This window comes from Argiope bruennichi, chromosome 4 (assembly GCF_947563725.1).
Source record: "Argiope bruennichi chromosome 4, qqArgBrue1.1, whole genome shotgun sequence".
Taxonomy (NCBI): domain Eukaryota; kingdom Metazoa; phylum Arthropoda; class Arachnida; order Araneae; family Araneidae; genus Argiope; species Argiope bruennichi.
In genome coordinates, this window is record NC_079154.1 from 7022296 (window position 1) to 7037964 (window position 15669).

At 30.8% G+C, this 15669-nt stretch overlaps 1 protein-coding gene across 3 annotated transcripts in view; it reads left to right on the forward strand.

The window, feature by feature from the left end:
* The first annotated feature begins 1023 nt into the window (after positions 1–1023).
* LOC129966724 (major facilitator superfamily domain-containing protein 6-A-like) overlaps positions 1024–15669 on the forward strand; it is a 33197-nt gene continuing 18551 nt past the window's right edge. The window contains exons 1-2 of one of the 3 annotated variants that reach the window (XM_056081260.1): positions 1024–1336; positions 6915–7007. The gene's annotated coding sequence lies outside the window, so the exon portion shown is untranslated. Of the gene's footprint in view, positions 1337–6914; positions 7008–13558; positions 13761–15669 lie in introns of those variants that run through there. The other 2 variants (XM_056081259.1, XM_056081261.1) reach the window with 2 other exon arrangements.

Sequence of the window (15669 nt, forward strand, 5' to 3'; positions counted from 1 at the left end):
ATGCAGATACCGAATATTCTGAAGTCGTCTAATATATAAAAAAGAATTTTTATTAGTTCGTATTTTATGCGCTACCATACTGTTCAACCGATGGCGATAAAACTTTGTTACCATTTTCCATGGACTTGCGCGAAGGTTATAGGAATAATACAGTTATCATTATCTAATATATAAAAATGAATTTTTATTAGTTCGTATTTTATGCGCTACCATACTGTTCAACCGATGGCGATAAAACTTTGTTACCATTTTCCATGGACTTGCGCGAAGGTTATAGGAATAATACAGTTATCATTATCTAATATATAAAAATGAATTTTTATTTGCCCGTATTGCGATAAGACTACCAACATATTGCTTTGAACCTAGAAAATCCATGTTTTTCACATGGACAGTTATGTGTTGGATGCTCACGAGTCGGACAGCCAATAAATGTATTTGTTTTTGCTGAAGACGGAAAAACAAAAAATACTTTCTACTCTAAAGTATACTTCAATAATAAAGTTAAAAAAAATAGAAATATGCATATTTGAACACTTGATATATACTTAAATAATAAAGTCAATAAATGTTATTTATACTTCTCCTTTATATATCATTCCATTTTAATGAATGTATTCATTGTCGACAAGAAAATAAATATCATTCTTTCTATCATTCCTAATTAAACAAGATAGCTATTTCGAATTTCAAACGATATTTCTAAAAATTATTTCTTCAACGGCAGGCAGCGCTCCGAGTACCAGCTAGTGAAAGATAAAAAAAATGCATTTATTCATATAAATAAATATTTAAAAAATAAAAATATAATAACCTATAAAAAATAAAATATAAATATGTTAAAAAGGGACTGAAATGTGAAATTAAATTAATTTTCTTATTAAAAAATAAGATCATAACGTGCACTGCCTATGACCGCGATATAGTACTTAAATCCGCCACCGGTCTGAATAAAATCTCGCATAAAATGACGAAAATTACGTAACCGAATTCGAATGAGACTCCGCGTCTGGGAGGAGAGCTTAAAAGAGAAACATGTGACGTCAAATGCAGGTTCCTTGCGCCAGATGGGAAATCATCACTTACTCCTTTAAGACGGAATAGATATGCGAAAGCTCGGGATCAACTCTAAATTAATGAAATAATAATTCGCGGTAACTGATAATTATGTAATAAACTGTGTTCCTTAATGGCTTCTTCGTTCGCGGAATATGGAAGATAAAGAGGCTTTTAATTATCGCGAATTTTGTTGACTTCGTCGAACTGTCGTTCACGCTATGTAGAAAAAAGCGGGAAGAATTGGATCCCGTACAGTTTTCGAATCTTGTCAAGGACAGTAAGTGTTGAAGCTTTGCATTCATATATTTTCTTTAATTCTGTTTTCTTTTGCAAATGTTTTGCCTATATATATACTTTATTATATTTTTTGCCAAAATGATCAGATGTCTGGATGGACTAGGACTCTTGATGGTAGACTTTTTGTCCCAAATGGCAGAAGTGTCTAATATTTGAATTATTTATACCTGATTGGGCTGGCATATCAATGAATAACTGACTTATTTTTATGTGATTATCTTAATTTAGGTTTTGAATATATTTACTTAGTAGAAATTTACCTTTCCATTATATACATAGTACATGGAATGTAAAGCCTAATATGATCCTTTGAAATAGACAATGAGGGAAAAAAATGCTTTCTTTTTCCACTTTTTTTGCAATCGCTAATTCCAAAAAAAAGAATTTTTTCCCGCATCATTTTTTCCACAAAGAGTTTAAGGCCACTTAAAACTCTTTGTCATAAATAAATGCACTTATGTGCATTATGTTATACGATATGATATCTCGTTAATTGATTCTTAATTTTGATCATTTGTAGTGAATTCCAAATATACATTTTATTTTATTAGCTTAATAAATAACTATATTGATTTAGTAAATAATTTTAATGACTTATTAAATGTATTTTCATTTATCTATTATGACTCCAGACTGCCCGCCATCCATATTAGTACACATCTGTACTTGAAGCAGATGTTCGGTTTAAAAATATTCTAATAGCTCAGTGAACATAATGAAACATATAGGAATTTGACCTGTGACAGGTACAAATGATAATTACTTTCTCTTACACGAAATATAGAGAAACTTTTGTAATCGTCAAAAAATTCGAAATCGGGATTTTGGCATATCTCCACGATTTAGACCTCTCTGAGTTCTGAAAAACTTATTTTTTGACATTGTGTCCGTCTATCTGTGATAATAACACAAAAGCGCTTTGAGCTATATGGATGAAATTTGTTATTCGGTCCTTACAGTCTGTCTGTCCAGCTGGTCTAATTTTAGTTAACACAATAACTACAAAACGAAATGAGCTAGACGGATAAAATTTAATATACAGATATAACATCTATAATGTAGACACATACTTATTTAATTTTGAGACAAATTCGACAAGAAGTTGACCGTCTGTCGATTTGTACTTTCAAGCATACAAACGGGATAACTCACAAACGCACTGACTTAAATATATGAAATTTGGTATGTTATCTTATTACTACAAGTGTAGTTGTGTGTCAGATTTTGGTTTCAAACAATTGGGAAAAAAAGTCTAAAACATACATTCTATTTTATGATACTATTAACCGCATGCCAAGAATTAATCTCCAAACAATTTGCAAGCGGTCACTAGACAAATTTTGTAAAAATGCTAAATTCAAATTAAACGTTAATATTTCTTAACTATTTTATGCCAGTGCCATGCAATGCATTCTCTGCGATAACCCCTTTATCAGAAAGTGCGCTTGAAAGTTTTAGAGAAACCATCTCCCGCTCATGTGTTAATATTATCCTAAATTTCTCCTAATATTTTATCATTCATAGAATTGGTACTTTTTTCAAATTTATATATGTGACAGCTAGAAAAATAAAGTTTTGTTTTTAAAGAGAGTTACTTGCAGCCCTCTGTCGGCCTAGAGATACGAGTCTGCTTAGTTGGAAGTCCGCTGTGTTGGAATCGCTGCAACGAACACGATAATTCACAGCTTTGAGCTAGACGAATGAAATATGGTAAATGGTCTGTGCGCTTTGTAGATTTATTTCTATCGAAATTTGAACGAAATTAGTTCAAAATTCAAATTTTGTTGTTCGATTTTTTTTTTTCGTTGGTGTTGTTCCCAATGCAAGTGAACGTAACAACAACCAAACATAAATCGAATAACACAATCGAATCTGTCAAGTAAGTGATCGTTTTTTCCGTCCGTATTTTTGCGTGCTTGTAAATGTGTAGTTAAAGAATGCAATCATTTTGATAAATAAAATAATCTGATCTTGACACTATAACTGTAGTTCTACGTTAAATTTTGATTGCAAGCAGTACGAGACAACGACTCCAAAATTTATACTCGTTTTTCTTTATTGTACTACGAAGCACAAAATGCTCATGTTCTTTCTTAGAAGAAAAATAAATATAAGACTCAGAAAATGAAACTCTGAACTTTTATGTCGTTCACGGCTTTGATTAATATCCATAAAATTTATGCGTTAAGAAGGAGGATAACACTTTTATCAAGAAAGCATGCGGAAAGTTTCAGAGGAGACCACTCCTGCCGCTTTCTATTGAAATTTCTCTGCCTCAAAATGCCCAAGTACGCCACTGGATGTTTTAAAAAATCAAGTGACAATCACTATAACAACAATATTCAACAATAGACCAAAAGTATATGAATTTTTTCTTGGAATGAAATGTTTTCCTTTAAATGTCTTTTAAAATTTTATACTGTCATAATCAACAAAATCGCAATAATTTCATGAATTTGTTTAAAACAGTCATTAAACATATTTATTTCCATGAAAAGTGCTATTGAGAACATATACATACTTATATGCATACTTTCATTCAACTGCACGCTGTAAAATATCGGAAGCAAGAATTGGGAAGAATTTCTCTTCTCCCAAGCAAACAAATGGAGATGATGTGTAATCGATGTATGCAGACAGTTACGGTAAAGTAATGAACTGGTGATTATGTATAATTACCGGAGAATATTCCTAATCACCAATAAACGTTCAGATGGATATGAATAATCACTGGTAAGTTTAACCAACTTTACCACAGTATATATATTAAATTTCTCTTCAGAATCATTTTAGCTCTATCTCTTCTTCTTCTACTACTATTAATAATAATGGGTGTGTGTGTCTTGACGCTCTGCAAATTTTGCTGTTAGACTTAGAGCAGCCAAATGTGGAGCAAATATACATTGTAAAATAGGAATGCGCTCTTCGGAGCGAACGATTTTTTCGAACTTTTAATTAATTGAAAATTCAGCAAAATAATTTTCTGTGAATTTACAGCACAAAAACGATCGATTTTACACCATTTTAAAATTCTATCCATCTATCTATCTATCTATCTATATATATATATATATATATATATATATATATATATATATATATATATATACTTATAGTAAAGCTCAATGTGTGTGTGTGTGTGTGTGTGTTGGCGCTCTACAGGCCAGGTCATTTGACATACAGCTAACAAATTTGGTACATGTATACCTTAGAGGTCGGGAATGTGCACCTGGGGTCCCTTTTTTTGAAATTTTAATTAGAATTTTAATTATTGATTAAAAACTAACTTTCCCGCCAAAAAAAATCTTCCATTTTCCCCACCGCCAACTTTTCCGCCAAAAAAATCTCTCATTTTCCCCACCGCCAAATGAGTAAGGGTTCAATTTTTTTTTCTCCCAACAGTAATGAGGCTAGGGTTAATATTTTTCGGCGTATTATTTCAAACGATTCTGTTTATTTTCTTAAAGTTTTATGCATTTAAAATTAAACATTGTTAATTAATCCATGTTTCAGATTCATTCTGAAGTACTTTTGAATTAAAATAACACAGAATAAAGGAAATTAAAAATGTATAATTTGCATAGTGTTACCCCAACTGGCGTAGAAAAATTCACGCATTTGCGTTACCGGAGCTGGCGAAGAAAATTCACGCATGCGCATTCTGATTGTTGCCATGACAACCGTTATCAACGGATGATTTAAATTATTTTTAGGTTAGTTGCATGCTTTTGTAAGTAAATTGTATTTATGTTAGTTATATATATTTTGTATATGCTTATAGTTTTAAGTACATCGTTTTTTAAGTAGTTTTTTAAACCTGTTTTCGACCGATTATTTTAAACGATTCATTTTCTTACAGTTTGATGCATTTAAAATTAAACATTGTTAATGAATCGATCTGTTCATGATGAATCTGAGAAAATTTTGTTGACAAATTCTTGAGATATTACATAACTTCAGAAAGATATTCTTTAGTGTCCATAAAGTTTAAACGCTCAGTGACTCTATTATCAGTAATCATATTATTAAAAAAATGCTTTGTTACAGTAAAAAATATTAGTATATTAATTGCAGTTTAGTCATTTCCATTTTAATTTTAAGCATAAATTCTACGAGGGGTAACAGAAAATTAGAGAGATACATATTATGTTATGGCTGAAGGACTTTATATTATTATGAGTGAATTACATGACTATCAAAATTTGAAGCTTTAAAATATTTGATGAAGAAGCTATTAAAGTAGGAATTACATAAAATATTTAGTTATTAAAATTTTAACGAGCATTAAGATTGGGGAACCGGCTGGTCGCCAAAGGCGGCTAGTATATATATATATATCTTTTTAACTATACCAAGTTAATAATCATGCAAAATTTTCTTGCATTTTGTCAATAATTTAAAATTATTTATTACCTGATTTTGAACAATATATTATATTGTTCTGAAATTCAAACTGCTTCGTTGCTTTACAAAATATTTAATAGCGGGATTTTCTCCCATTATTGACAGCTAAAAAAGAATACTGTTTAATATCTGTGAAGTTTTCAAGGTGAATAAAAAATTGAGATATTACATTGACGCAAAAAATAGAAGAACCGAATTACATTTTTACTTGTTACGATGTCATGGGGCTTGATTCTATGACGGCGGTTCATATGCATAATGAACCGTGGAAATGTCAGTTCATTAAACCAATATAGCTTTAAATTTTGTCACAATTTGATGATTAAAAATAGTTTCTTAGGGAAATCTTGGACATTAAATTATGCATAAGATATTTAATTGAAATCAAACACAACCCAAATTCCTACTGATCTTCTGGTCGCTAAAGGCGGCTGTTTGATACACGGTGAAAAGGGAATTCATAAACACTGTGAAAAGGGAACAAACATTCAAAAAACATTTCAAGAATATGTTAATCAGTTGCGGAAAAATATTATGACATCAAGCACCGATGAACATCAATTTATAGAAAGAATTCCAACGTTTTAACAACCTTGAATGAATAATAAATCTAATTAGTTGTAATTTATAACGCAGTAAATCTTCTAGCTGAACACTCAAATTGGCTAACGTTTATTCTTGGTATGTTTTTAACCCATTTAACCCAACTAATGCGCTATGGAGAGAAAAACGCTTTCTAACTAATATCGATGACATTAAATGTTCGCAACACCATTTCAAGGTCCTATTTCAAATATTATTCGCAAGATAATTAACGACTTAATGTAAACACTTTCGCATCGATGAATCAGTTTAAATCTTGCATTTATTAAGCCTATGTCCCCATTTAGTTAAATTAAACCCGTGTTGATTCGCTGGAAAGGCTCCATTGCACAAAAGGATTCCTCGGAAAATTCCATTCTGAAATCCAAACAATGTTTCATAACAGACGTTGCCTAGAATGAGAACAATGAATGCTTATTTAAAACAACGAATTAATTAATTGATGTACGTATTCGATGCTGCTTGGTTTCAACTTATGGAAGGAAATGGATATTTCTTGTTTCCTTCTCATTATTATGTTTTTTCATCCCTTCTTTTTAATTTCTGTGCAGTAGCGCAAGTGACGGATTTCCGATTAGTCAAACAAGCGGCTGCCTAGGATCGTTGAACTGATAGGAGCAGCAACAGTCGGGTCGATTGAAAAGGTATTTATTTATAAACAAGTTGTTAAATAAAATTGTAAAAAAATGCAAATGTTATTATTTATAAAACGTAAGGATGTTATTTTGACTTCTTTCTGCAATCGACCAAATTCCTGTTTAGTCCCTTTAATTATTGCAGATTTTTAATCTTGAAATCTCTTTTTTTTTTCTGCTCGTTGAAAAGGTATGCATAAACTAGTTGTAAATAAAATTGATAAAAAATGCTAATTTTATTAATTATAAAACGAAAGGATGTTATTTTGACTTTTTACTGCAATCGATCAAATTCCTGTTTCATTACGTTCATTTAATTATTGCAGTTTTTAATCTCGAAATATTGATATTACTTTTTTACTGCTCAGTGCAACTGCTTATCACCTTCATAAAGCACAACTGCATACTAAATAATTTCAATGTCACGTCAATGCCTTTACCATCGGTTATTTCCGGAGGTTAAAAACTTCGCGTTCGTGTACTCCATGACCCATCCCTTCAAATCGGCAGAATTTTAATAAAGTTTACACGCGTAAATGTACCTCAATCATAAGTTGTAATGAATAATAAAATATATAAAATTTTTTCGCCAGTGTACTAAAGTAAAAAAAAATGACCTAAAATAAATTATTAGCATGGAAAAGTGGAAAAGCTTTGAAATGTGAAAGTAAATTAACTAATTCATTCACCCGTTCGGGACGGATGCGCTAGGAAAGAAATAATCCCACAGGATGGGATTAAGCAAACAGCGACTGCCGTTCAGGTCGAAACATTTTTTCCCGCTAAGCCTAACGCGCATTATATTTCGTAAAATTGTACATAATAATTTATAAAAGGCATTTTAGCTTAGAAATGAAGCAGTTTTTAAATATGTGACAATGTACATCATATTTTCAATCATGATTAAAAAAATTAATTACAAATATTTGATATTTAATGCTAAAGAATTAAAAATATAGTGCGTTAGGATCGATAATATTTAGAGTAATGCCGTCTCATTGATGCAAAATATGAGAACATACTAAAAAATAAATATTTAAGAGTAATATTTTAAAATACTTCATAAAATTGTAATAATGAATGCTTTAAAACCATATAAAAATCTCAAAACGCAGATCAATGTAGAAACCAACATTTTATATTAATAGGGGGTGTCTCGGGTTTCTTTTCTATGGGCCAACCATGCATTTTCTGAGTTATAATTCATCAATTTTACTTTAAACAATGTAATGTTTTGTTATTGTCATCAGAAAAATCCATACATCGATCATTCATAAATTTACATGCTCCCCCCCCTCAAGATAAGCGGTGACAACAAGACAGATAAGCGGTGTTGTAGGCATCACTACACAAATGAAACTGAGAGAAATAAAGCCCTTGCTAGAATAAAATCCTATTCCAAATGAGAGTATAAATTATGAGCGTGTTTCCCTTTACATTAGCAAAGAGCGTGTTTCTGTTTATATTTACACTTCCTCCCGCTGCTGTGGTGTGGATGTTTGGAGAGGGGGTGTCAGTTCAGGTGTCGTCCTCGTCATCTGGCCAAGGTTCAAAATGACGAGGTCCGTCCCATAATAGCCCTAATGTTGCTTTAAAAACGGGACCGTAATATAAAAAAAACTAAATTAATTAAACTAAACTGTTTATATTTTCGAAAATCTAATGAAACGCAGGCACTTGCTCAACTCCAATACGACCTCGAATAGAAAAATCTTAATGTATGGGAGCAAACGTTTGATAAAAACATGGATTAGTAACGCCATCTATCATTTCGTTCCAAAAGTACGACGCAAGGATGCGGCATTAGACTCTGAAGAGAATCCAATGTAAACACACAAACGCGTCGTTCATCCCGAAGATGTTAAAAGATGTGTATCCTAATTCATGCTGCCCTAGTGCAGTTGCTAAGTGGAGCATGGAAAATCACAGCGATTCAGGAGTTATTTATTTATAAAAATACACAGCAAAAAAAAAAAGTCTGAGGAGTTCCTTTCTTTGTTTACGTATAAATACGGAATCAACATGTGATTAAGAATTACCAGTACCTGTTTGTTATTCAGCCAGGTGTTCTCGAATATCCATGTGTGAAAATTCGTCAAAAGAAATAATACTCGAAGTACGTTCTACAATGTTTTCGTGTTCCCGCAAATAAATGTATTTATTATTTATTTTTTCATTTAATTTCGGTAATTCTCTTGCTGAGCGTTATAAATAATATTTAAAGGTATAAAAGGTTTTCTTTGTTTTCATATTCATTAAAAAAATCCATTAAACATTCCTTTATCATAATTTTTAATGAATAAATAAAATACACTCAAAACGTTTCAAAAAGGTGTTCAAAATGGTGTGTAATGTTTTATTATCATTATTAACAGATATCTTTATCATTATTAACATAACATCTTTAATAAATACTATTCTAAATGCATTAGAGGCCACGGCAGCCTGGTGGTAAGGTCTCGACTTCGTAACCGCAGAGCTTCGTGTTCGAGGCCCGATTCCACCGCAGAACCTTCATGCAAGTGGGCCTGGCGCTAAATCCATCGGAACCAAATGTCCTCCCGCTGGCGTAGCGCAGAAGCTTGGTCTCCCGTCATCTGACCACAATTCAAAATGACGAGATCCGTCCCAAAAGTGTTACTTTTAAAATGGGACGCTAATATAACTAAACTAATATAAATGCATTAGACAACAGAATTTTGGAATAATACGTAGGGTATCCAGAAACTAAGTCCAGTTTTCAACTTTTGGCGCGTAAGTGCTGCGACAGGACTTCACGCATGCATGTGCACTTAGCTGACTTCTTGATAAATGATAGAAGCTATTTTTAGATTCCTCAGTATTGCGTAGGCTGCATATTAAACATTTTAAATGTTAAAAAAAAAAACTGAATATCCCGCCATATTCGAGTTACGATTTTCTTAATGCTAAGAACATAAAATCAAAACTGAATTTCACAGACAAATTTGTGAAGTTTACGGATAGAAAGTGATGTGTAAGTGGGTAGTAAGGAGGTGGGTACGAAGTTTAATGATGGATGCTAGTATGTTCACGATGAAGAAAGAAGTGGTCGGCCGTCTCAAATTGAAGATGATTTGTTTACAGAAGTTGAAAATAAGATTAAGGAGAATCTAAGATTAATTATTACGACACTGCAAATGAATGAATTTTTCTATAATTTTCTGTTCACTTCTTCATCGTCGCACTCGTCTTGTTTTTAGGAGGAGGTCATACGAAAGTTTGTATTCCGCTAAGATAAATACTTCTACAATGTTGACAGGGCCGTGGTGGCCTGATGGTAAAGTCTCGGCTTCGGATACGGTGGGTTTCAGGTTTGAGGCCCGATTCCACCAAAGAACCGTCATTTAAGCGAGTCTGGTGCCCATTAAATTTGTCGGAGCCAAACGACTTCCCGCTGGTTTGGTATGATATGGTGTAGTGTGGAAGTTTGGAGAGGGGGTGCCAGTTCAGGTGTCGTCCTCATCATCTGACCGCAGTTCAAAGTTACGAAGTCCATTCAAAAATAGCCCTTGTGTTAGTTTAAAAAGGGGACCTTAATATAACCAAACTAAACCAATCTACTATAGTGACAAATATATTAAAAACAATTGAATAGGTGTTGTACTTTATCGTGCAATAAAAGTATTTTTCTATTAAGATTTCCTTTTTTTTTTATTGTTTAATGAAGCTTATTTTTGGGGCAGACCTCGTATGTTAGTTGAAGTTTAAGCTTATACTTTTAAACGTGATCTAATCGGTCAAGGATCTACGTATTTTTCTTCTGCTTCGGAAATAGATGATTAGTTACAGAATACTTCTTGTGTTCAGCCAACCACCCCGTCACTTGAACGAAGCAGTATCGATAGTATATTTGCAGAATACTAGTGAGAAATGGCGCTTCTTCAACAGAGATAGATTCTTTACTGAATTCTGATAGAAAATTGTGATTCTTATCCGGAGATAGATGATTATTTGCAGAGTACTAGCGGAAAATTGCGCTGCTTCACCGAAGTTAAATGATTATTTACAGAATACTAGTGGAAAAGTGCTTCATCGTTACAAATATTTAAATTAAAGTTTCTCGTTACAATCGTTTCTCGTTATTAATAGTTACAAATATTAAATAAAAGTTTCACTCTATTCAAGCTGTATTTTTACTTTCTCCCATACGAAATTTATATAGATAAAGTATTACAATATTCAAAAACTCCGGGCTTGATATTTTATTTATACGTCTGGTCCGAAAAGGAATACAGTTGCAAACTCTCATTTAACTTGCTTGTTTCATGTCATGTATGAAACTGTTTTCGATTTTTCATTGACTTCCTCATAAGTTTAGGATTTCAAATTTTGTACACATATGTGGTTTTACTAACAATTTACTTTGAAAAACTTTTCGGAACTTAAGAATGGAATAACTTCTTTCGAGTTAATCGATTGATTAATTAATTTTCGTTTATATGAATTTAACATTATATATGCGATACTAATGAGTAGTAAATTAATTAATTTCAAGATTCTTCTGCACATTTAAATTAATTCGGAAAACCGATTTCAATAAGTGGTCCGATTTCATCATTTTTTATTTTAAATTAAAGTCCTGGTTAAGCCATGAGTGGTCGCCTGTTCGCTTTGAAGTCACTACCTCACTGTACATTCTCTTTAGGGAAAAAGTCAAGTCAGTTTTTCTTTAGATTTTTATTAAATATGAAACATATCAATTCTAGATAAGTTATTAATGGTTGCCCATCCTTACTTCATTATACTTTCTTTGTACCCCAAGCTCTACTCATTTTACCCATTTTGCCAATTTTCGTTTCATTTGAAATCTCAGGACGTTGCTAATTTTAAGTCAGATGTTTTTTCTCTAAGGCACCCTCTGTTTTACAGATATATCTTCAAATAAAATCTTGCTACAGTCTTGCTATTAATTTTATCACTGTTCATGCATATTTTTCCAAATTTAATTTGCTTATTATGCAAGTATAATTTAAACGAGTATTTTCATATTTTGTCATAATATGTATTTATGGGGAAATTAATCATTACTAAATTAATACTGTTAATATCGGTTTCAATCAGTTGGTCGCCGAAGGCAGCAGGTTAATAATTATAATTAATTACAGATTAAAGATAAAAAAAAAGGTTGAAAATAATAAAAGAAAAAAATTCTACACTTATTAAATGAATTAATTTCAGAAACAATTTTTATTAAATTTAAATTTAAATTATATCTGTGTTCATGTTTCTGTGACCAAAGTAATGTTTCAGTTAACAAGGACAACGAGCTAAATAGTTAAAATTCTAAAAGAAGATTTTTGCTCTGTAATTTGTAAATCTGAATCGAAATTTCGTTCAGATTCGATATAAGGAATTTCTTCGCACTGTAATGAAGTTAAAAAAAGGGCAGTTTAAGCTTAGGAACGCATTCACGGTAAATAAAAATATTTTATGCAGCTCTAATTACCGTAAGAATTTATTTGCACCTTCCCAAACACGCCCAAACAAATTTTTATTAATTGTGCTGATTTACACAGACATTATCATTTCGTCCAAACATCCATCCGTGTGCAAATTATACTACCTCTAAGGTAAAATGAATCATTAAAATTTGTGGGTTAACCGAAAAAAAGTAACACTGAAATCATGCTGGCTTCATGCAATTCGTATCGTTTTACATAAATACGACCTAATAACTTAGGTTTTTTTGTGTGTTGTTGTTTGTTAGTTTATTCATTTAAAGTGATATATTTCCTTGAAACATCAAAATTGCAAAACCGTAATTCAAATGCATAACGCATTTATATAATACTTTTATATGAATTTTTTAAAATTCTTTTATTCTCGTAAAAAAAGCAACAAAAAAAAATATGTAAAACATATATTTTAAATTTTAAAATAAGCGATGCGATGTAATGAAAAAAATTTGATCTATATAAATAATCTTGCAAATATCTATACAAACAATAAATAAATTTATACAGTGGTTTTAATAACAGCGTTAAAAAACTGTAAAGAAAAAATGAGTCGCATTCCAAAGTTCTATTTAGAATAAACTAAATTTGACCTATATAAACAATCTTGCAAATATGTATACAAACAATAAAATTTTATACAGTGGTTTTAAAAACAATATTAAAAAAAACTGTAAGAAAAAATTAGTTGTGTTCCAAAGTTCTATTTAGAATAAACTAAATTATTTTTTTCGTACGTGAATCATTTCATGTTTTCCTAAATTCCTAATACTATTACTAATATTCCTAATTCTGAATTTGCTTAATTAAAAAAAAAGCATTACTAATGAAAACGATAGAAAGTTCCATTCCTGGAACGAATCAAGATTGGTTCGTGAATCTCGTCAAGATTAAAACGAGGAACATATAAAGATTGATATATGTAGTACTCAATTGGTATAATATTGCATTCATTTCCACAATATATCATGGAATGCATTTGATTTCCCTCTTCTATTATACTGTCACCCCTATGTTTGAATGAATCAGTCCGACCAATCAAAAACAGCCTCCACTCCGAGAGCACGACTAAGCATTGATCCTGTCTGCCTGCAACAAAATGAAGACGAACCCGATTCGACTGCCTGGAGAAGTCTACACATCACGGATTGTTTGCAGAAGGAGAAAACGCTGATAAAGATTAGCTGGATGAGTTAATTTGCAGCTTCTTTTTTCCAAATGCTTAAAATGACGGGAAAGATACTGAAAAATAAATAATTGTATTCGGTTTGTAGAGGAAAATTTAAAGGTATTTAGCATTTCATGATTATAAGATTAATTCTTTTAAGTTTTTCAGGATAATAAATGGATTTATCCCTTTGAGAAACTATGTAATTCGGTTTTTTTTTAATTGATCCAATTCTTTTAAATGTCTAAGTTCGATTTGTGTCCATGGAGGCGATCGATATTATGACATCGATGTATCCTTCTTTTTAACTCTGTTTTACTACACACCATAGATTACTCTTCTTTTCGGTGTGTTAGCAATTTAACAAAATGAGTAAATTTTCTGTAGAATTCGATATATAGAGAATAATATTTATTTAACATATCTGTAAAAAATATGAGTTATTACGAATCTTTATATTGGAAACTTTATTTGGAGAGAAAAAGGATACTTAAACGCGGAAGAGTTTTCTCTATTTTTAATTTTTTGTTTTCAAAAATGGGAAAGTAGTCCGGTTAAAAAAATCGAAATGTAAGAAACGGAGAAAAATAATAAATGGGACATTTTAAGAAATTTATCAAAAAAATTTATATGCCTGTACTTTCAACGAAAAAAAAACTATTTTCAAATTTACTTCACGTTTTGTCAGCAGTCTTCTGTCTGCTTTGATTACCATTTTTGTTTAAATTGAGCTGCAATCGTGTTATAAAATACAAAAAAAAAATGATAATTTAAATCTTAAACCTTTCAAATTACATATTTATGAGCTGCACTTGTAGTTATTCGTTACAGATGTACGAAAACTTATTTCATCCTACTATGAAAGTAGAAGTTGTTAAGTTTATACAGAAGTATTTTAATTCCGATTAAATTATTTAAATTTCTATTCACAATTCGGAATAAATATTTCAATTCATGATTCTAGGTAAAATAATTCAATAGTTTCTTGCATTTTATCGATGAATCGTTAAATGGTATTATATACTGATTGAGGAACATAGAATACATTTGTTTGTATCGTCATGAGAATAAAAGTTTTATTTTTGAATATTTATTTGCACTTGCATGCAATGGCGTAATTAGGAATAGTACAAACAAATTTCTTGTCTTGGGCCTATCAACGGGAAACGTATGAATTTTTAGTTTAGTTACTTAAAACGGTACTCTTGCTTATATCGTTAATTTATGTACATTTTAATTTACATTAACTTCGTGTTTTTTTCTATAGAAATCACTACTAGGAAAGATAATTTCAGTTATCTTTCTCTTAATGTTTAAAAATATTAGAAAAAACTTTGTTAATCGTTTAAAACAATTTTTAGTTCGTAGTAATGATAACGAAATGAGCGAGAAACGCGTAACATAGTGGAATTCGATATAAAATCGGATTTGGAATTAGTTTAGTAAAATATATTAAAAATTTTGTTTGCTCGCCAATAAAATATTTCATTTCATTAATTTATTTTTAGAGCTATTTTTAGAAGGCCCCTTCTGTAATTTAAACAACTAATTTTTTCAAATCTTTTGCAATGTGTGGCTTTATGAAAAAAAATCTAAAAATATTAACTTGAGAGATAGCAGAACATGAGGAGCGAAAATATACTAAATCAAAAAATGTTAACTTTCAAACTAAACGCAGAAAAGCTACATTGTATTAAAGCAAAAATAACATACCTTTTAAAATAAGTGAATAATTATAATTAATATACAAAATTATATTGATTTGTTTAAAATTAAACAAAATTAATAAGCGAAACAAAAGACAAAGAAGGGAACCATGATTCTAAATGCCAGTTGCCATACAATATTTGTTGACTAACATCTCACAAACAAAGTGTGAGGAAAGAAAAAGGAAATTACAGGTGATATTTTTATATAAAATAGAACAAATAAACGCCTTTAGATTAGCATAAATGCCCTCATACATTAACAGGTGTCTATATAAAATAAACAGCAAGAATTAAAAACATATATAATAGATATGTAATTA